At 44.9% G+C, this 24,096-nt stretch overlaps 1 protein-coding gene across 4 annotated transcripts in view; it reads left to right on the forward strand.

Moving 5' to 3' along the window:
• The window catches only part of DDX11 (DEAD/H-box helicase 11), a 176,640-nt gene that overhangs the window by 15,115 nt on the left and 137,429 nt on the right, over nt 1-24,096 (forward strand). The window contains exon 1 of one of the 4 annotated variants that reach the window (XM_068277659.1): nt 19,272-19,354. The exons of the other annotated variants lie outside the window; for them this stretch is intronic. The gene's annotated coding sequence lies outside the window, so the exon portion shown is untranslated. Of the gene's footprint in view, nt 1-19,271; nt 19,355-24,096 lie in introns of those variants that run through there. 4 annotated transcript variants of the gene reach the window in all.

The raw sequence follows: 24,096 nt of genomic DNA on the forward strand, positions 1-24,096 counted from the left end.
AGCTAGGGTATGTAACATACCTTTTGATGGGGAGCTTTTATTTGGGGCCCAGCTAGACGAAATATTAGAAAGAACTAGCGATAGAAAGAAGGGGTTTCCAAAGAAGAAGCAATATATACAGAACAAAAGATTCTTTAGAAGAAATAGGCAAGAAAACAGGGATAAACCTCAGCAAAGAAGAAAACCCTGGTCCATCAACAGAGAGGGAACGAGAAAGAATTTTCTTTTTCGGAACCCAGAAAACCAAGAAAAGAAGTGACGCCAAAGAAAGAGTTGGGGGTCGTCTAACAGGATTTTATTCCCAATGGACGAACATAACCAAAAACGATTTCATCCTCAATCTTGTAAGTCAGGGGTACAAAATTCAGTTTCGGTCGCTTCCAGGAAACAGGTTCATTTCCACTCCTCTTCCAAAAGAGAAACAAAAGCGTCAGGCTTTGCAGAACATCATAAAAGGCATGATAGATGAAAGAGTGGTAGTTCCGGTACCGTGCGATCAGCTTCGCAGGGGTTTTTACTCGACCATATTCATGGTAAAGAAACCGACGGGGAAATTCAGGTTAATTCTGAACCTGAAGCCATTAAACCCTTCTGTGACTTATCAAAGATTCAGGATGGAATCAATCTTCTCTGTGAGAAACTTACTAACCCCCAACTGTGTAATGACGAATATAGATCTAAGAGATGCTTATTGGCACATTCCAATAAGAGAGTCGTCACAAAAATTTCTGAGGTTTGCAATAAAAGAAAAAGAATTAATTCAACACTTCCAGTTCAGAGTCCTGCCCTTCGGAATTTCATCAGCACCTCGCATCTTCACAAAAGTGATGGGAGAAGTGATAAAAGACTTACATGTAAAGGGAATCCTAGTGATTCCCTATCTAGACGACTTATTAGTAGTAGCAGACTCATATCAACAAGCGGAAGAAGACACAAAGAGAGTACTAGATCAACTACAGACTCTCGGATGGATTATAAATTGGGAAAAGTCGGTGCTACAGCCGAAGTCAAGAATACAGTTTCTAGGAGTTGTGATAGACTCAGAGACGAGAAGACTTTATTTGACAGAAGAAAAGATGACAAAACTAAAGAAAATAATACAGGACTGTATAAGGAACCCAGTTCTGACAATAAGAGAAGTCATGAGAATACTAGGTTTTCTGACGTCAACATCTCCTGCCATCCAATGGGCACTGTTACACACAAGACAGCTCCAGAGTTGGATGATGGGAGTCTGGAACAAAAAGCAGGAAGATTTAGAAAGGGAAGTGAGATGTCCAAACATAATACTAAACTCATTAGAGTGGTGGATGTCGGAAAAGATCCTAACCGAAGGAAGATTATGGACAATACCAGCACAAAGATGCATTACCACGGATGCAAGTCTCCTATGATGGGGAGCCCATTTAGAGGGGAAGATATTTCAGGGTCTCTGGCCAAAGCTAATAAGAAATCAGTCATCAAATTACAGAGAGCTAAGAGCAGTGAGAGAAGTACTAGTACAGTCGGTACAGTCACTGAAGGGGCAACATGTTCAACTGAGAACAGACAATACCACGACAGTGGCCTACATAAATCGTCAGGGGGGAACAAGATCAAGAAAACTTCTAGACCTGACGATGGAAATTCTATTAATAGCGGAAGAGAACTTCCTCTCGTTCACAGCAGTCCACTTGAAAGGATCTTTGAACACCATGGCGGATTTCCTGAGCAGACACAGACTATCAAATTCAGAGATGGAGATATCCAACAAATTCTTCAGGAATCTGGTCAAGAGATGGGGCCGACCTCAGCTCGACATCTTTGCAAACAGAGCAAATACAAAATGCAAGAGGTTCTATTCCCTAAATCCAAGGGAGGGAGCAGAGGCGGTGGATGCGCTCAGTCAGAGATGGACATTCAAAAAGGCATATGCGTTTCCACCAATCCAGCTAATACCTCGAGTTTTGCAAAAGTTAAGGCAGACCAGAGCAACATTGATCATGATAACTCCAGATTGGCCAGGGAGGAGCTGGTATCCGATTCTCCTGAAAATGAGACTAGAGGGTCCGATAAAATTGCCTCACAGAAGGATACTATCTCAGGTAGAGAGAGGAAGTATAAGTTACATACCAAATCTAAACCTGTGTGCCTGGCTTCTGAAAGGTCTCCTTTGAGAAAGAGAGGTGTCTCAGAGAGAGTTATCAGTACCCTCCTCGACTGTAGAAAGAAGGTAACTAGGAAAATATATTTAAAGTACTGGAAGACTTTCAATTTGTGGAAAGAAGAGTCAGGATTTTCCGGAGAGACAATACCAACCGTATTAGAATTTTTACAGGACGGTGTGGAGAAAAACATTGCCCTCAGTACCTTGAAGGTACAGGTTACAGCGATATCTACCTATTTAGATCAAAAATTAGCAAATGACCCCCTGATCATACAGTTTTTTTAGATCCATAGAAAGAAGAAAACCTATAATTAATAAAAAGATTCCGAGTTGGGATCTCTCTTTGGTATTAAGGGTCTTAAAGGGAGACCAATTTGAGCCAGTATCAGAAATTCCATTAAGACAATTAACAATGAAGATTATTTTTCTAGTAGCAATTACTTCAGCCAGGAGAGTGAGCGAATTAGAAGCCTTATCCTGTGATGAACCCTTTTGTCTCATATTTAATGATAGGGTGATATTAAAAACGTGAAGAGTTCCTTCCTAAGGTAGCTACGAATTTTCATAGATCCCAGGAGATCATATTACCCTCCTTCAACGAAGAACCAACCTTAGATGTTAGGAGGTGTCTCATTGCTTATTTGGACAGAGTAGCAGAATTTAGACAATCAAGAGCTCTATTTATTAATTCATCAGGAGCTACTAAGGGCATGAGGATGTCAAAAAGAACTATAGGCAAGTGGATAAGACTGTGTATAGAGGAAGCCTATAGGTTGACAGGATCTACTTTGCTAGGTGCAGTTAGGGCTCATTCAACTAGGGCAGCTGCTACATCATGGGCCTACAGAGCGGGTGCTACGCCAGAAGAAATTTGTAGAGCCGCTACGTGGACAAGTATGTGCACCTTTTCAAGACATTACAGGGTGAATCTGATGACTGCAAGACAACAATCCTTTGGGAGAAAAGTTCTGCAGGCAGTCGGCCCACCCTAAAATTGGTAAGATTTCTTGTTCATCTTCTCATGGTGGACCTGTCCTGGAGGTTACTGGAAAAACCAGTGTTAGTTACCTGGTAACATCCTTTTTAGTAACCTCCAGGACAGGTCCGTAACCCACCCGGATAACGGGATATATGTTGACTGGCGATGGAGGGGTTGGCTTAAAATTTATAGAGTGCTCTAATTTGGACGTTTCCTGTTCCTGGGAGGAGCCTATGTCGTCTCATGGTGGACCTGTCCTGGAGGTTACTAAAAGGATGTTACCAGGTAACTAACACTGGTTTTTTCTACTAGACCAGCATTGGAAGGGTTACACAGTGCTTTAAAGTTCCTGGAGATTTCTGCAGACGCATCCGAAGCTGACATAGATACATTTTGTTTACATAAATGTATCTAAGTGTTGAATGTGACTCATCTCTCTGACTGAGGAGTTGGAGGACAGCCAAAGAGTGTGTAACATTTATCAATAGATACATATAACTAAATAGAATGTAACAATCTGAACTTCTGCATATCTCTCCACGGAACTTAAAACCTCTGTGTTTAACCCTTCAAATGCTGGTCTAGTAAAAAAAAAATGCTTTTTGCATATAATGTGCTGTAAATAATGTTTTAGAGCAAAGTTGAAATGCAGGGTTATATTCCGCTTTCAGTGCTTCCCGTTAACACAGCAAAGCACCCAGTGTGCCACCACCTTATAATAAATCAAGCCTCTCACCAGATCGTCTTGCTAACCGGAAGCAGGTCAGCAAACAACGCTTTTGGTGAGTATGGCGTTCACTTGCTTCATATCACACTTTGCCTATGACTCAAAACAGGCTTGACATAGTGTAAATACGTTTTTATTCAAAGCTGTTAAAAGTAGTGCACTTAAAATGTAAAAACTTCTCATGCACTTATAAAATCCTCCTGAGCTCATCCTGGCGTCTCCTCACTCTGCCTAGCACCGCCCTACTAGTTTCGTCCAATGACTCATCAGGGGCAGATTTACATGAACTTAACAGCGGTCTATGTAGGTCTGCCCAGCAAAATGTTGGATGAAGCGCCTCTCTCCATTAATTCAGAAAAAAAAAATGCAGCATATCACATGGATAGGCAGTGTCATTTAAACATAACTAGGCAGAGCAGAGTTACCTGGTTTTTGTGCTGGCCTGTCTGGCTTTCTGCTGGGAGGGCTGTCCTGTCGCCAGGTTATCTGGCAATTCCCTCATAGCATTCCCTGACCTTCTAATGGACCCCCTCCCATGCTCACATGGGCTTCCTGTTCCAGCACCACAGCTCCCTGCATGCCCACATAGAGGCACCACAGCACCCAGCATTTCCCAGCATGCCCACCATTGAGACACCACAGCTGACTCTGCCTGGGAGACATCCGGGGCACCTCAGAATAGATCCGGGTCACGTGCCACTGATCTTTGGGGCTAGCAACGCCCCTGCTCAGGATGCTTTACTGTTGGCATGACACAGGACTGATGGTAGCGCTCACCTTTTCTTCTCCTGACAAGCCTTTTTCCAAATGCCCCAAACAATCGGAAAGGGGCTTCATCTGAGAATATGACTTTGCCCCAGTCCTCAGCAGTTTATTCGCCATACTTTCTGCAGAACATCAATCTGTCCCTGATGTTTTTTTGGGAAAGAAGTTTCTTATTTGCTGCCTTTCTTGACACCAGCCCATCTTCCAAAAGCCTTCGCCTCACTGTGCGTGCAGATGCGCTCACACCTGCCTGCTGCCATTCCTGAGCAACCTCTGCACTGGTTGCACTCCGATCCCGCAGCTGAATCCTCTTTAGGAGACAATCCTGGAGCTTGCTGGACTTTCTTGGACGCCCTGAAGCCTTCTTAACCAGAATTGAATCTCTTTCCTTTAAATTCTTGATGATCCTAGGGGCGCATGCGCGACGTCGTAGCGAGCGGATGCAGCTTAGCTGAGCTCCGTCTCGCCGGGTAAGATAACCTAACTTTTTACTAGCTAATCACCGCTGAAGATTCCCAGCCTACCATTGACCAATGCTCTAGATGTCCGGGAGAACGACCAGGAGCACGAAGTCTGGCCAGAAGCCTCTTGCATCCCAGAGCACTATCCCGGAGCTGTTTGGGCCTAAGCACACGCCATCGCGCGCTTCCAAGATGGCGTCCGCCCCTAAAAAAGCTATAGCGGAGAACCTGAATCCGAGCTCCCCGACTGGTTCGCAGACCTCGCTGACAGAGGAAATCAATCTAGACCAGCTCTATAAGAACATTAAAATGATGTTTCGCAAGGAGCTATCTGCCGCGGTGAATGACCTATCAGCCAAGATAGATGAAATCGGGGAGAGGGTTGACTACCTTGAGAAGCAGTCAGATGAAATGGCAGATGCGAGGACGGCGGACAAGGCCAGGATAGAAGCCCAGGATATCAAAATAGACATGATGGAACTTAAGATGGAAGACCTTGAAAATAGGTCACGTAGAGCTAACATTAGAATTAGAGGAGTGTCCGAGGATGTTACGGACCTCAAGAATATGGCTATAAAACTTTTCACAGATCTTTTGCCGGAGAAGTCCCAGGAAGAATTCCATATTGTCCGCATACACAGAGCGTTCAATAAACCGCGGAATACAGAACTCCCAAAAGACATTGTCTTAAAGTTTCTTCATGAGGAAACCAGGGATGCAGTATTGCTAGCGGCCCGAGACCTGTCCGCCCTTCCTGGACTCTCCGAGTCAGTTAAGCTCTTTGCTGATCTCTCTCCCCTTACTCTGGCCAGACGGAGGGAAATGAGGCCTTACACAGAGATCCTCTCCAGAGAAAGCCTCCGTTACAGATGGGGTTTCCCCTTTGCCCTTCAGTTTCAATATAATAATAGGGCCCACGTATGCAGATCCCTGGAAGAAGCTAGGAAGGCCTTCACTACCTGCGGCTTTGATTTACCTTCTGCTTCTGATCCTCCTCTGCCTCCACGGGATCCGAAACCGACCAGAGCTTGGTCAGAGGTGAAGAACAGAAAGAGGATCAGACAACAACAGGCTCCTGATCTCCCTTCCACATCGCAGGATACCTGAACTTGATTTCGACCTATTTTAATGGAAATCCTGCGGTCACTTTTCTCCTTAGACCTGACTATGGAATTTATACCTAGCTGGGAATCCTTTCCATTTTTGCTTCTTTTTTCCTATGTGGTGATCTACTCTTGCACCTTAGCCTACAGCTGTTGATTTCAAGATGTTTCTTAAAGAGACTCTGAAGCGAGAATAAATCTCGCTTCAGAGCTCATAAATAGCAGGGGCACGTGTGCCCCTGCTAAAACGCCGCTATCCCGCGGCTAAACGGGGGTCCCTTCACCCCCAACCCACCCCCCGCAAAAGAGTGTCGTAGAAAGGTCGCAGATTTATTGCTTCCTGGAGGCAGGGCTAACGGCTGCAGCCCTGCCTCCAGTCGCGTCTGTCAGCGGCGCATCGCCGCCTCTCCCCCGCCCCTCTCAGTGAAGGAAGACTGAGAGGGGCGGGGGAGAGGCGGAGATACGCGCTGACAGACGCGCGTGGGGCAGGGCTGCGGCGGTTAGCCCTGCCCCAACCAGGAAGCGCTCCCCCGCTGCACCGAGGGGGATTTAGGGGTGAAGGGACCCCCGTTAAGCCGCGCTATAGCGGCGTTTTAGCAGGGGCACACGTGCCCCTGCTATTTATGAGGTCTGAAGCGAGATTTATTCTCGCTTCAGACTCTCTTTAAGTTCATTATGGTTGTCCACCTAACTACGTCTCTTTGTTGCTCCCTGAAAATGTGGTTGGCTGATCTGGTCACCCCTTTGGGCTGCCCAGCTCCCCTAACCTCTGAAGGAGATTTGGATCTCCACTTGCCTTTATATGTTCTTGCTTATATTTTAGGTACGAAAGGAAAAAGTCTACTGTATGGGGTTTGTAGTACTTTACGTGTTAGATGGAGGGAGGGTGAGGGAGAGAAGGGGGGGGGGGGGGAGGGGGTTCTCAGCGGGATTGTCAAAGGGTATACTTGGGCTTGCTTTATATGAATCACAATGGTTAAGATACTTTCTCACAATGTGAGAGGATTTAATATCCCCTCTAAGAGGGGGAAGGCTTTCCAGAGCTATCTACGCCATAAACCTGATATCATAACACTGCAGGAGACTCATTTTACTGAAGCCTCTTATCCTAAATTTTTTCATTCCCAATACAAGAGATGCTATTTATCTTCTTCACCCAATAAAAAAGTTAAAGGGGTTGCCACTTTAATTCATAACTCCTGCCCCATTCAAATAACTGAGTCATACAAGGATGGCTCTGGAACCTTCCTCATTCTTGTGGGTAATTTTCACTCTGAAACAGTAGGAATTGTCAACCTATATGCCCATCCAGCTAACCCAGTACAATCATTTATTGCCTGTGCCCAGAAGATTCTCTCTCTTGATTTGAGAACTATCTTTTGGTCAGGGGACTTCAATTTACTTTTCAACTGCCTGTTAGACTCCTCTAGTCGATCTGGAGACAGACTGACTAAAGTACAGAGATCCAAACTGAACCATTATATTAAGCTCTTGGCCTTATCAGACACTTGGAGGGAATTTAATGGAACTAACCGGGGTTACACATACTATTCTCCCCAGCACGGGACTCACTCGCGTATTGACGCCATTCTTGCAACCTCAGCAACTTTACCTAATTTAATCTACGCAAGACACATACCTGTATCTTGGTCAGACCATGATTTTGTTCTAGTGGCATTTGAGGACACTACTTCTCTACGCTTTGCCAGAACCTGGAGGTTAAATGAAGCTCTTCTATATGACTCTTCTAATACAAATCGAATCTCTGAGCATCTTTCAGACTATTTTAGGCTGAATGACTCTCCAGAGATTAAGCCAGATGTCCTTTGGTGTGCCCACAAGGCTTCTGTACGAGGTGAAATAATAAAACTATCCTCCCAGCAGAAACGCAAGCGTACAGAAATCCAATATAATCTAGAAACCAAGCTAACTCGGCTAAATAGAGCATTTCAGACCTCTCCTACACCCTACCTACGTAAATTAATATCTGACACCAAGCTTCAATTAGATATAGTTCTCTCAAATATGACTGAAAAGCAATTTAGGTGGACTAAATCTAAATTCCACAAATATTTAAATAAACCAGATAAATGGCTTGCTATTAAGTTGAAAGCTCAACAACAAATAAATAGAGTCCACAAAGTAAGATTGGAGTCTGGTAGGGAGACCACTGATCCTGCATTAATATATAAGACATTCCATACATTCTACCATAAGCTTTATAACCCATCCCAGATGCCTACGGAGGAGGAAGCTGCTGCTTTTCTATCTGGCATTAATCTTCCCTACTTGACAGATAACTCCAGAAAACTCCTCAACTCAGTTATCTCGGAAGAGGAAATTTTAGAGGCCATAAAAAAACTTAAAGCTGGAAAGGCGCCAGGTCCAGATGGGCTCTCGGGCCTATATTATAAAAAGTTTAAATATTTATTAGTACCCTACCTGAAGAGATTGTATGGCTCCATTATGAAAGGACACAATACCCTTCCTGAATTCTTAGCTGCTCAGATAGCAGTCATCCCTAAAGATAGTCAGGACCTACTAACGCCTAAAAACTATAGGCCTATATCTTTGCTCAACATCGACTATAAACTCCTTACTTCAGTTCTTGTAACTAGGCTCAATACATTCCTTCCTGATATGGTCCATAGGGACCAAGTGGGCTTTGTCCCATCCCGCCAGGCCACAGACAATGTTCGCAGAATTATTGATATTATCTCCCACGCAAATTTGCATACTAATAAATTAGCAGTAGTGGCCCTGGATATCGAAAAGGCCTTTGATAGCCTTCAATGGCCCTATATGTTAGCTACACTTAAAAAGTTCGGAATTAGGGGTGACTTTCTTTCAGCCATACAGGTTCTTTATTCATCTCCCTCAGCAACACTTAAAATCCCATCTCCAACCCAAATCCCAATACCTATAACAAGAGGAACTAGGCAGGGATGCCCACTCTCCCCCGCCCTTTTTGCTCTTGCGATAGAGCCCCTAGCCTTAATGATCAGGAAAACACCCGAAATTAAGGGGTATGTAGTGGGAAAGACGGAGTACAAGACTGCCTTTTTTGCAGATGACCTAGCCTTAACAGTTTCAGAACCTCAGAATTCTCTTCCATCTATATTCCAACTTATGGATGCATTTGGGAGCATCTCAGGCTTATGCCTTAACTTAAAGAAGTCTGAGATGTTAACTTGCAACTATACCAACTACCAGGCTAAAATGCTAGCTGCTAAATTCAACCTACAGTATTGCGAACACTATATAAAATATCTAGGTGTGAAAATCACAAGATCATATTCTGACTTATTCAAATATAATTATGGCCTAATGATCCCTAAACTGCGAGGATTGTTGAGGGAGTGGCATCGCTGCTCGATATCTTGGCTGGGGATAATAAATTCAGTCCGTATGACTCTGTTACCAAAAATATTGTATCTATTTAGGACCCTCCCTTGCCTGGTCAAAAAATCTGATCTTCATAAGCTCCAATTAGACATTTCTAACTTTGTTTGGGCAAATAAGAGACCTAGGGTCCAACGTGCAAACATGTTTCAGCCCAGAGCTAAAGGGGGCCTATCGCTTCCAAACCTATATGGATACTATAGGGCAGCACAACTGGCCCTAGTTGCTCCTATCTTTGCTGGGCCTAGAGCTCCATTGTGGGTAGATCTGGAGGCATCTCTCTGTGAACCATATAAGCTACAGTCCCTGGTTTGGTCCTCGATTCCCTGGCCACCTCTTTCAAATTGTGTTCTCCCCTCTACCTTTTTAACACTTCAGCTGTGGAAAAGGTCCAGGGAGCACTTGAGACTATCCTCCAGTCCTTCCCCATTGACATCCTTACTAGGAAATCCTGACTTTCCCCCTGGTTATCTCCAGGACTTCTCCTGGACCGTTCATAGAAATATGACAAATCTATCAGCGTTTTGGTCAGGGAGTAGATTACTTACCTGCCAAGAGATCCTCGACAAAGCAGATCTTTCGCCAAAACACTCATTCCAAATTGCCCAAATCCTTCATTTTTTTAAATCTATCGCTCCCCGTGGTTATACCTCTCAGAGAACCTTTTTTGAAACCTGGGTAACTAATTCTCCCCTAGAAGGGGGACTTATTTCCCAACTCTACGCCACTATCCGAGACAATAGCTCCTCAGGAATTGAGCAGATAAAAAATTATTGGGCCACGGAATTTCGAGTCTCTCTTGATCAGGAGGATTGGTTAGAGTGCCTCACTACCCTAACGAAGGGAAGTCTATATTATTCCCTAATAGAGACAAATATCAAAGTCTTCCATAGGGCCTATATCACCCCACACCGCCTCCATAAGGCCAATCTAAACCCCTCCCCGCTATGCTTTAGAGGCTGTGGAGGTCTTGGCACCTTCCCTCATATGTGGTGGTCGTGCCCACTAGTCACATCTTACTGGAGCAAAGTTACAACATTAATTCACAGAGTTACTACACTCACGATAGGACTTGACCCGGCAATCCTGATTTTGGGACATAAACCTTTACATCTCACTTATCAGGCCCATAAACTGGTTCAATACATCGCTATGGGAGCCAAATCATATTTAGCTGCCAATTGGAAGTCTTCGGTTCTTCCAATTAGACCTCTTATTAATAGAATTCATCAAATAATGATCTATGAGAGAATGTTAGCTATATCTTCAGACAGAATAGATCATTTCCAAAAAACATGGGATCCCTGGATACACTATGCAGACAATAGGGGTCTTCACTATACAATGTACTTTAGCTGACTTCCAAACTATGAGATGGTATCTAACAACTTGCCCTTTTCCCCCATTCTATAAACAACCCATACCTCCCATCCTCAATTGACATACCTAGCCATCTTTCTCCAATTCCCTCCTTCACCTCCTTCACATAATTATGCTAATATTCAACCCCACTGCTTCTAAGCTACCTATCCTATAAAACCGCAACACTGGCTCTTCTTAAGTGGAGCAGGAAGGGTAGCGGCTAGGATCATCATGGCTTAGGCTACTGACCTGTCCACTTACTGTTAAGCAATAATTGATGTTTAAGAAATGGTCCAGAATATAAAAATGTTAGATTCCACCCTCCAGGTTGTTTTCCTTCTATTATTTTTCCATTAGGATAATACGCTGTAAATTTAACGAAATGTTTTATATATTTCTTTGATTATCTCTTTTCATACATCTCTGGAGAGGTTAATTTATATTGGACCTTGTTCACCATTTGTTTGATTTTCTGCTATTATAATATGTATCCCATTTGGGATTGTTTGTAACTAATTAGCTAACTTTAATAAAACTGATTGAAACTAAATTCTTGATGATCCTATAAATTGTTGATTTAGGTGCAATCTTAGTAGTCACAATATCCTTGCCTGTGAAGCCATTTTTATGCAACGCAATGATGGCTGCATGCGATTCTCTGCTGGTCACCATGGTTAACAATGGAAGATCAATGATTTCAAGCATCACCCTCCTTTTAACATGTCAAGTCTGCCATTCTAACCCAATCAGCCTGCCATAATGATCTCCAGCCTTGTGCTCGTCGACTTTCTCACCTGAGTTAACAAGATGATTACTGAAATTATCTCAGCAGGTCCTTTAATGACAGCAATGAAATGCAGTGGAAAGTTTTTTTTGAGATTCAGTTAATTTTCATGGCAAAGAAAGACTATGCAAATCATCTGAACACTCTTCATAGCATTCTGGAGTATATGCAAATTGCTATTATAAAAACTTAAGCACCAACTTTTTTAATTTCCAATATTTTTGACAGTCTCAAAACTTTTGGCCAGTATTGTACTCGAGATTCTTATGTTCGGTGTAAATTGTCACAGGATTTTCTGCACCTTCCAACCAATGTCTCCATTCTTCTAGAGCTAGTTTAATAGCTAATAACTCTCTGTTCCCAATATCATAATTTCTCTCTGCAGGAGAGAATTTCCGAGAGAGAAACGCACATGGATGTAGTCGCTCAGGACTACCAAAAAACTGAGACAAGACTGCCCCAACTTCCACCTCAGATGCATCCACCTCAACAACAATGGGTGAACCAAAATAGGAGCTGGACAGAAGGCCTGTTTCAATTCTGCAAAAGCCACAACAGCCTTAGGACTCCAATTTGATGGGTCAGACCCTTTTTTTGGTAAGATCTATGAGAGGAACAACTTTGCCAGAGAAATTACTTATACATTTCCTATAAAAACTGGCAAACCCCAAGAAGCATTGCAGGGCTCTAAGACTGTTTTGCTGAGGCCACTCTAACACAGCTTTTACCTTCTCCTGATCTATTGTCAAGCCGGTGTCAGAGATTACATACCCCAAATATGTGACTTGATTTACCTCAAAAATGCAATACTCCAACTTGGCATACAATCGGTTTTCTCTCAATTTGGTAAACACTTTTCTCACATGATCACGATGCTCAAACAAGAAAGAAGAAAAGATCAAGATATCACCATCCAGGTATACCACCATAAATTTACCCAGGAACTCACGAAATACATCATTAACAAAATGCTGAAAAACTGCAGGAGCGTTACATAACCCAAAAGGCATAACCAGATATTCATAATGGCCATCTTTAGTATTAAAGACTATATAAGATTATAGGCACCTCTCAGATCTAACTTAGAAAATATCTTAGCCCCTACCACCTGAGAGCACAGATCATCAATCAAGGGTAATGGGTAAGGATTTTTTACAGTAACCTTAATCAACCCTCTATAATCAATACAAGGTCTTAAACCACCATCTTTTTTTCTCTACAAAAAAGAATCCTACACCAGCTGGTGAGGAAGAGGTTCTGATGAACCCCTTCTGAAGGTTTTCCTAGATATACTCCCTCATGGCCTGCTCCTCTGGCCTAGTCAGGTTGTACAGCCGAACACGAGGAAGCATACTACCAGAGAGAAGTTCAATAGCGCAATCATATGGTCTATGAGGGGGTAAAACATCAGCTGCTTTAGGAAAAAACACATCAGCAAATTCTTGATAAACATGAGGCAATTTTTGTTCAATGAGTTTTGTACAAGATAAAACCACTTTTTGTAAACATTCACCATTACACTAAATAGACCAGCTAATCAACTGACCAGTTTGCCAATCAATCGCTGGGTTGTGCTTTCTTAACCATGGTAACCCAAGGATGACTGGATAAGAGGGTAATTTCAAGCAATAGAACTTCATAACTTCAAAATGCAAAACCCCTACCTGCCAGGTAACTTCATTCGTTATTCTTAACTTCTGATCTTGTTGTAACACGATATCATCAACTGCAGTGATGCATATCGATTCAGACACTGCAGTTGTCTGAATGAATAACGTTTCCGCTAGGGAAATGTCCATGAAATTGCCCACGGCCCCACAATTGATTAAGGCCTGGCAATTATACACCATTTCATCTTTAATAATGGCAACAGGTAGCATGATAAAGTTGTATTCTGGAGAGAAATTTTGACTGCCTAACTGGATTCTCTCCACCCCAGTTAAGCTTTTTTAGTTTTCCGACGCCTTCTTTGGGCAAGATTGAACAACATGTCCAGGCTCTCCACAATAGAAACATAACATTTCAATTTTTCTCTGGTTTCTATCTGCCAGGTAGAGTTTAGAAACTCCTAATTGCATAGGTTCCTCAGTGGTGGTAGTAACGTTATTATTGTTGGAAGAAGCGGTCGCCGGAAGAGATATGTGAGATCGTCCTCGACGACATTGTCTGACTCGCCTGTCAACCCTGATTGCCAGAGTAATAGCTTCTTCAAGAGAGGAAGGCACTGGATGACTAACAAGGATATCATTAACAATATCAGATAGTCCAAACAGAAATTGGTCCATGAGAGCGGAATCGTTCTAATTAGTCGAGACGGCCCAACGCCTGAATTCTGTAGCATACTCTTCAACAGTGCGACGACCTTGTCGCAAGTTTCTTAATTTCTGTACTGCAGTAGAGGTAGCATCAGGATCAGAGTACAAAACAGCCATGGCTTTAAACAAGTTTTCTACTGAGGTCAAGGCTTCATGCTCAGGAGGTAGGCCATAGGCCCAAGACTGTGGATCCCCTTGCAACAGGGCTATAACAAAGGAAACTCTTTGAGATTCAGAACCAGAGGATTGAGAACGGACCTTGAAATATGACAGACAGTTATTCATGAAATTACTGAATTGAGATCTGGTGCCAGAAAATTTCTCCGGAATAGGCATTTTTGAATCCATAGGTGCTCTAAGTGGAGAAGCAGGAGGAGGTATAGCAGAAACAGGCAATTCAGCACGTGGTGTGGCATTGGCCAATTGAGTCAGTTGTACCTGTTGAGCAGATACTTGTTCTGTAAGGCATTTAAAGCCCCTTTGAGAAGCAGTTTTTGATTTTGTAATTCCTCCATGGTGGACACCCCCCGTTAGTCTCCTTTTTGATTGGGGATATTCTGGCCCGTGATACTGTCAGGCTTGCCTGGTCAATGGCTGTATGCCCATATGACTGACCTATAGCCCAGCCCGTAACACATGCACAAAACTCCTACCTAATACAATTCTACAATACCCTGCAGGCAGATGTAGCATACAGACTGACAGATAGTATTCACCAAACAAAGCAGTATGAGTAATATAAGTACAGTGTAATTAGATATATAGTCACCTGAGGCCTGGGGGTGGAGGCAATCCAGATGATAGCCAGGTGGTGACAGGCAGGGAAGGATAGGTTGTAGGCAGTTCAAACACTTAGCAGATAACGTGGTTAATCCAATCCAAAGTCAGTCCAGGCAGAGTTCATGGGAGAAACCTTTAAACAAACAGGGGTCAATCCAGGCAGCAATCAGGGATATCCAGGAACAAGCAGAGTTGGCAACGGGTAATCCAATCAGAGAGTGGGGTCAGGAACAGGCAGAAGTCGGCAACAGGAGATCAATCTGCAAATAAGACTGGTCAAGATACAGACAGTCGGCACAAGATCAGCAGCTGTGAGCGCAATCTCAACAACAAGCCCAGCAGAGGCTATCCCAGGCGATGACAGAGGGCGCTCACTTTACTTGTATACAAGGACTAACCAATCAAACAGGAATCCACAAAGTGCCCAATCACCTTGCGGTGTGTCAGCAAGTCAGGTGTTGCCGTTTACAGCAGCGGAGTGCGTACTGAGGACACGTCCTCCGCTTAGCCAATGGGAACTGAGCGCCGTGCGCTCCACTGACATCAGAGACCCGCCGAGACCCAGAGGCTTGCGCCTCAACGTGGGTCTCGGGTTCCGTCGCTATGAGAGGTGAGAAGATCTTACAATAGCGTAGTCAAGACAAGCCGAAGTCAGTCCAGGCAGAGTTCATGCAAATCCGTGTCCAAGCAAAGGTCACTCCAGGCGGCAAGGCAAAGCGTAGTCGAGGGGTACAAGACAAGGTTGGCAACAGGAATCCAGCAGAGATAAAGCATGGTCAGGATACAAGGCAGTAGTCGGCAACAGGAATCCAATGAGACAGTGAGCGCTACCCAGCAACAAGCCAAAGCTAATGCTATCACGGGCGATGACTGGGGGGCGCTCACCAGGTTTAAATACTAGAGCTAACCAATCAACAAAGGGAGAATTGAAAACAAACAATAGCAATCCAGCGTGTCAGCTGGATCAGCTGACACGCAATCATGAACGCCAGAGTTACTGCTTACATATGTGGAGCGTGTACTGAGAGTGCGTCCTCCACCTATCCAATGAGAACTGAGAAGCCTGCATTCCACTGACGTCAGCGGCTTGCCGAGACCCGAAAGTCGGAGCTGCAGCCTGAGTCTCGGCATTCCGCTGCTGAAGAGACACAGCGGATGTTACAATCTTACTTTTCTTTGCAATTTTTCAGCAATTTTTAAAATGAGCTGCAGTGTTGCTTTTTTCTTATGTGCGCATTTAACTGCTTCCTGCAAAAAGGACTTTTTAAAACAATCAGTTTTGTAGGACAGAAAGAGGGAAGGCTCTGGATACTATGGAGCTTTCTCAATCCTGTGTCCATCCCTTCGTTCCTGTGCCATACCCTGTCAAAGTTATTTGACCTGCTAGATTGAATAACTTTTCGTCACTCCTCAGGCAGCCTTCGGAAGAAGTCCGGGTTTGCACACCTGAATGTTCTTGTGTTTGGAAGTACTCCGGGAAATAAGTACATTTAAAAGCTGCCTGAGGAGACTGAAGATAAGGAATCACCACCATAAAACTCTTTCCTTGCTGAGAACTGCTTCTGAGGGCAGCTGATAGATAAATTTCAATAGTTCATGTGTTTTTGCTCCTGGGAGACTGAAAGACTGTGTCAGCATATGAGACAATACCAGTGGCGTATCTATCCTTCTCCTCATGCTGCGCGCCACTAAAATGTATGTAAGGATCCACCGCTCAATACAGTCCTCCTCCCCCGTGCTGCACACAGCTAAAACACTAACAGACCTCAGATCGGCGGCGACCGGGAGACAGGCGCATAGCAGCCGCGCAGTGAACTTCAAATGCAGAAAGTGAGATCGGTCACTTCCTGCATTTGACGTTCACTGCACGGCTGCTATGCGCTGATGTCCTGTCTCCTGGTCGCTGCTGATCTGAGGTCTGTTAATGTTTTAGCGGCGCGCAGCACGGTGGAGAAGGAGGGGGGCTGTATTGAGCGGCGGCTCAATAAATACCTGTTAGCGGTGCGCAGCACGAGGGGGGGGAGGCATTTTAGAAGCAGCAGCCTGTGGGAGAAAGAGGGGCTACCTGTATAGAGAGGGCATGGGGAGGAGGAGGGGGATATTTAATGGCACGGGGGAGAAGAAGGGGGTCATTTTAGTGGCATGAGGGAGAATGAAGGGGGGGCATTTATTGGCATAGGGAGAAGGAGGGGGTCATTTTAGTGGCTTGGGGAGGAGGGGGCTACCTGTATGAATGGGGGCATTTAGTGACATGGGGAAGAAAGGAGGGGGTGATTTTAGTAACAAGGGGGCTACTTGTTTTGGAGGGGTACATTTTTTTGGCACAAAGGTAGTATGGATGGGGGGGGGGGGGCATTTTTGTGTCACAGGGAAAAGTAATGAGGCTACCTGTGTGAGGGGGGCATTTTAGCGGCACGTAACACAGGGGAGGAGAGCGGGGAAGGGAATGGGCCTAATTTTGTGTGGGTGGGTGTTTGGGGGCTCTAATTATGGCCGGAGGGCTGCCCTTATAATGCATTCCAGTAGGCTGTGGAGGCTCTATGGGAGGAGTGCCCTGATTTTGTTTGTACTGTGTATGTTTTAATTGTGTGGAGGGTTGGTCTACCTGTGAGGGTTAGAAAGGATGTTGTTCTTATGCTAGGTACACACGATGAGATTTACTGCCAGATCAATTACTTCCAACATTTCCGTGAAAATCGATTTGAAAACACATGGAAATCAGATCGGACTTGTTGGAAATAATCGATCTGACCATTAATCTGCCAGAAAATCTCATTGTGTTGTGACAGAGTGTCACAGGCTCTTATAGGAAAGGTTATGGATGGTGTGTATGTAGCACCTTGTTTAAGGTGCTTGGTCAAATAAAGCTCCAGGAAAAAAAAAAAAACAAAAAAAAACTGTGTGTGCTAATTTGGCTTTTTCAAAAGCCGGTTAAGGGTCCTGGAGCTGGCCAGGGAAGTGTGGGTGGGTTCCCTGGCCACCTGGCCCAGTCCAGGTATTACACCTGTGCAGGGTGGAGCACAGGTGCTGAATAAAGGTCAGCCAGTCTGACCAGGAAGGAGCTCACTTGGTTCCTGTACTCTGGAGGGAACAGAGCTCTCACATGGGAGAAGGCTAAAACTCTGCATGTACAATGTAAGTTGCCATGTTGCTTGGTTGTTTTGCTACATTACGGTTTATGTATAGTCAGTCAGGGACTGAAGTGAGACAGGTAGTTGCTCAGCCGAGCTAGGTTTTGTTTTGTTTGATGGACTGTTTGTATTCACTGGCAACTGTTTAATTTTCATAAATAAACCAGGCAGGAGCCTGATTTTTACCATATTGGAAGCCTGCTGTCTCTTCTATGAACTGTCTTAACCCTGTTGCTAGGGGGAACCGCTACAATTGGTGGAGGATGCGGGCAAGAAGAGACAGCAAAAACTGCAGCCAGTCTTAAAGGGCTAGTGCTCCAATTTTCAAGAACAAGTGGCGGCTGGATAAAATTGTTGCCCAGACATGGAGGACGTCCTCAAGCAGCTGCTCATCTCTAACGCGGCTCAGCAACAAGCTAATGCAGCCCAGAGAGAGACCAACGCCCAGTTGTTACAGACTGTCACAGCGCAACAAGAGGCTAACCGACTGTTGACCGCACAACTGGCGGACGTTGCCGCAGCTGTGGAGAGTGATCGGAAATCCCTTACAGAAGTGGTGCAGCAGTTGATAAATCGCACCATGGAGGGGGCCCCGGAGTCACGGGGTAATACTGGAACAATCCGAGCTAGCCACTTTCTGCAAAAAATGACACCACATGATGATGTGGAGGCTTTCCTTCATACCTTTGAACGGACTGCAGAAAGGGAGGCCTGGCCTACGGATCAATGGGCAGGACTGGTTGCACCTTTCCTAATTGGGGACTCTCAGAAAGCATATTTTGATTTAGCCCCAGAGGATGCCAAAAGTTATGAGAAACTGAAAGCAGAGATACTTTGCCGACTAGGCGTCACTCCAGCAGTGCGGGCCCAGCGTGTGCATAAATGGACTTACCATCCAGAAAAGTCACCACGATCGCAGATGCATGATCTGGTTTATCTGGTAAAGAAATGGTTACAGCCTGAGGCCCTTACACCCGCCGAGATCGTGGAGAGAGTTACTATGGATCATTTCCTCCGATGTTTGCCTCCTAAACTGCGCAAGTGGGTGAGCCATGCCGATCCGCAGTCAGCTGACGAGCTGGTCGAGATGATTGAGCGCTTCATCGCTGCTGAGGATTTCCTAGCCTGGTCTCCAGCAAAGGATACTACCCTGCAAAGGCGAGCTCCTCCCCTAGCAGGTGGAAGGAGGGTTGCTCCCAGAGAACCTGGAAGTGAAAGAAAGGCTGGGGAAAAGCCCAAAGATGAGGCAAAAGTCCGTACAAACCTTCCCACAGGAGGACGCGGCCCCATACAGTGTTGGAGGTGTAATGATTGGGGACATATTGCGGCCCGGTGTCCCTTACCTGAGGAGTCAATGGAGTGTGACTATGCTCGAAGGATGTCCCTATTCGCTCGGCCGGTATGTACTGTAGATACTGAGTTACACATGTCAGTTGTAAAGATAAATGGAAGGTTTGTTCATGCATTGCTGGATTCCGGCAGTTTAGTGACTTTAGTTCATGCTAAGCTGGTGAGCTCTGATCAGCTCAATGAACCTCGCATTGGGGTCATCTGCATACATGGGGACTCTAAAAGTTATCCCACTGCATTTGTGACATTTGAAACTGACTGTGGAACTGTTTGTCATGAAGTGGGTGTGTCATCAGTGCTATTACATAGTGTAATTTTGGGACAAGACTTTCCCCACTTCTGGGAATTATGGAGGGGCAAGGAACCCCTAGGTACCCCTCCTGATAAGTTCTCAGAGGACTGTATGCCGAAATATGATGTGTCCATGGGGAATTTGAGTAATCCAGGGGCCAATGGCAATGAAGTCAACATTTCTCCCTTGACTGTATTTGCGGGTGAACCGGAGTTGCCTGTGGAGACCTCCATAGAGCCTGCAGTGCGGGACTTGGAGGTCTCTAGAGATAACTTCGGGACAGCCCAGTTGAGGGACCCCACCCTGACTAGGGCCTGGGAAAATGTTGTCATGATTGATGGTATGCCACAAGGGTCTGGTACAGAGAATGTATTTCCTCATTTTGCGGTGGTAAATGATTTATTATACCGAATGAGCCAGGAGAGAGAAGGACTGATAGAACAATTGGTGGTGCCCCAACCCTTTCGAAAGACCGTGTTAGACCTGGCTCATAAACATGTCATGGGAGGTCACCTCGGGGCTGAGAAAACTCAACAACGGGTCTTACAGAGGTTTTATTGGCCAGGTGTCTTTGCAGAAATTAAGAGATATTGTCAATCTTGCCCAGAATGCCAATTGTCAGCCCCTCTGGCTCACTTCCGAGGCCCACTAGTTCCCTTGCCTATCATTGACATACCTTTTGAGCGGATGGCAATGGATCTGGTTGGACCCTTAGTTAAGTCAGCCAGGGGTCATCAATACATTCTTGTGATCCTCGATTATGCTACACGCTACCCTGAGGCTATACCGTTAAGAAACATGGCCTCCAAGACCATTGCAAAAGAGTTGATGCATGTGTTCTCTCGCACTGGGATACCAAAGGAGATCCTAACCGATCAGGGCACACCCTTTATGTCAAAAATCATGAAGGAGTTGTGTCGACTTCTGGGAATAAAGCAGCTTCGCACATCGGTCTACCATCCACAGACCGATGGGCTGGTGGAGCGATTTAACAAGACCCTTAAAGGGATGTTAAAGAAAGTGGTGGATAAGGATGGGAGAGACTGGGACTGTCTTTTGCCATATCTCATGTTTGCAGTCAGAGAAGTTCCCCAGTCCTCTACCGGGTTTTCCCCGTTCGAACTAGTATACGGGAGACGTCCACGGGGACTTCTTGACATTGCCAAAGAGTCATGGGAACAAGAATCCACTCCCCATAGGAGCATAATTGAACATGTGTCAACTATGCAAGACAGGATCTCTGCTGTTATGCCATTGGTCCGGGAACACATGCAGCGGGCGCAAGAAGCCCAAAGTCGGGTTTACAACCGCTCAGCTAAAGTTAGGTCTTTCAACCCTGGGGATCGGGTGTTGGTGTTGATCCCCACGGTAGAAAGCAAGTTCTTAGCAAAATGGCAGGGGCCCTATGAAATTTGCGAGAAAGTTAGTGAGGTAACTTACAAGGTTTATCAGCCAGATAAAAGAAAGAAGGAACAAATTTACCACGTTAACCTGCTAAAGCCTTGGAAAGATAGAGAGGTTATGTTAGCCACTCTGCAGTTGCCTTCCACAAGCCAGGAGGGGATCCGAGAGGTAAAAGTTGCGGACTCCCTGTCCACCGTCCAAAGGCAGGAGGTCAGGGAATTTCTGCAAAGGAATGCGGATGTGTTTTCAGAATTACCAGGTTGTACCTCCATCATTAAACATGACGTTATTACTGATGCCAAGGTTCGGGTTCGCCTAAAGCCCTACAGAATTCCAGAAGCTCGCAGACAGGCTGTCGAAAAAGAAATTGAAAAAATGCTAGAATTAGGGGTCATTGAGAGGTCTACAAGTGAGTGGAGTAGCCCCATTGTCTTAGTTCCAAAACCAGATGGGTCCCTAAGGTTTTGTAATGATTTCCGTAAATTAAATGCAGTGTCAAAATTCGATGCTTATCCCATGCCGAGAATTGATGAGCTGACTGAGAGACTAGGCCCCGCCAGATACATTACAACGCTAGATCTCACTAGAGGTTACTGGCAGGTGCCTTTAACAGATAGAGCTAAAGAGAAAACAGTATTTTCCACCCCTTACGGTTTGTTCCAATATGTACGCATGCCTTTTGGATTGCAGGGAGCCCCTGCAACCTTTCAACGCATGATGGATGAGATATTACGTCCGCATCAGCATTTTGCGGCGGCATATCTAGATGATGTGGTGGTGTTTAGCATGGATTGGGAAAGTCATCTCCCTAAGCTCCAGGCAGTGATAAATTCCATAAGACAGGCGGGGTTAACTGCCAATCCAAAGAAATGCACAATAGGACTAGAGGAGGCCCGTTACCTTGGTCACATAATTGGGCGGGGTCTTATAAAGCCACAGCTAAACAAAATTGAAGCCATCAAAGATTGGCCTCGGCCCACAACAAAGAAGCAGGTGAGGACTTTTCTCGGCATGATAGGGTACTATCGGAAGTTCATCCCGAATTTTGCCACTGCAGCAGCTCCTTTGACGGATCTAACGAAAGGAAAAGAGTCAGTAATGGTGCGGTGGAATCCTGAAGCGGACAGAGCATTTCAAGAGCTGAAATTAGCTCTGTGTCATCAACCAGTATTAATTGCCCCAAATTTTGAAAGGCAGTTCGTAGTCCAAACTGATGCTTCAAGTGTGGGGTTGGGGGCGGTCCTGTCACAGTTGGTCAGGGGTGAGGAGCACCCAGTGGTCTATTTGAGCCGAAAGCTGTCTCCTGCTGAAAAAAATTATAGTATAGTAGAGCGAGAGTGTTTAGCGATTAAATGGGCACTGGAGTCTCTACGATACTATCTGCTCGGACGCCAATTTAGGCTCATCACTGATCACTCACCCCTGACCTGGATGTCCCAGGCAAAAGAGAGAAATGCTAGGGTTACCAGATGGTTTCTGTCCCTTCAGAATTTCAGTTTCACCATTGAACATCGTGCAGGAAAATTGCAGGGCAATGCAGATGCCCTGTCTAGGACACACTGTATGGTGGCAACCAGTGTCCGACCCCATGGGTTCGAACAGAGGGGGGAGATATGTGACAGAGTGTCACAGGCTCTTATAGGAAAGGTTATGGATGGTGTGTATGTAGCACCTCGTTTAAGGTGCTTGGTCAAATAAAGCTCCAGGAAAAAAAAACAAAAAACTGTGTGTGCTAATTTGGCTTTTTCAAAAGCCGGTTAAGGGTCCTGGAGCTGGCCAGGGAAGTGTGGGTGGGTTCCCTGGCCACCTGGCCCAGTCCAGGTATCTACAATCAGAGAAAGAACATGTGTGCATCAACCAAGTGAACCTGACAAATCTGGCTTTGCAAATTTGGCCTATTGGCTAATCACGAGACATTGCTCATGCAAATAAGCATTTGCTTTCGCATGCTTAAATATGCAGGGTCAAAACCAAAAACCGCAAAACAATCGCCCTGCGGGAATTAGTTCATGCTATACAGCACTATCCAGGGGCGCCACGAGGAGGCTTCCCATTGCCCCAGTCCAGGTATTACACCTGTGCAGGGTGGAGCACAGGTGCTGAATAAAGGTCAGCCAGTCTGACCAGGAAGGAGCTCACTTGGTTCCTGTACTCTGGAGGGAACAGAGCTCTCACATGGGAGAAGGCTAAAACTCTGCATGTACAATGTAAGTTGCCATGTTGCTTGGTTGTTTTGCTACATTACGGTTTATGTATAGTCAGTCAGGGACTGAAGTGAGACAGGTAGTTGCTCAGCCGAGCTAAGTTTTGTTTTGTTTGATGGACTGTTTGTATTCACTGGCAACTGTTTAATTTTCATAAATAAACCAGGCAGGAGCCTGATTTTTACCATATTGGAAGCCTGCTGTCTCTTCTATGAACTGTCTTAACCCTGTTGCTAGGGGGAACCGCTACAGTGTGTACCAGGCATTAGGGGGAATGAGGCTGCCTGCTGGAGTGTAAGGGGCTCAGTTTTAGTGTTTGCCATAGGGGCTATTTTATCCAGATATTCCCCTGGACAATGCAACATTAAACATCATTTTCTTAGCTGATATGTGCACGGTTCTAATCATTGTATTTCACCACATTACGGTGTCCAGTCTTTGCTGCAAACAGTGGTTATTTACTGGTTTATGCATAGAACTGTAACACACGTAAGTGTGGTCCCCTCCGCCATCAAGTTTTCCCTGTACCAACTGCCCTATATTAGACTAAAACTTTACAGTGTCTTCATGCAAGGTTGTAACGACAAGTTTGGAGGGCCAATAGGTTTGGGGAGTGTTTTAACTTGCCTTTTTTTTATTTTTTTTATTGATCTGCAAGAGCCATCATTGCTGTTGTTAGGACATCCAAGGTGAAAATTAGCTAACAAGATAAACAATTGTATTTATCCTCCTTCTAAAAATGACTTTTTAATTAAAGCGGAATATAACCCTGCATTTCAACTTTGCTCTAAAACATTATTTACAGCATATTATATGCAACCAGCATTTTTTTTTTACTAGACCAGCATTGGAAGGGTTACACACAGCTTTAAAGTTCCTGGAGATTTCTGC

Source organism: Hyperolius riggenbachi, chromosome 3, assembly GCF_040937935.1.
Source record: "Hyperolius riggenbachi isolate aHypRig1 chromosome 3, aHypRig1.pri, whole genome shotgun sequence".
Classification (NCBI taxonomy): Eukaryota; Metazoa; Chordata; class Amphibia; order Anura; family Hyperoliidae; genus Hyperolius; species Hyperolius riggenbachi.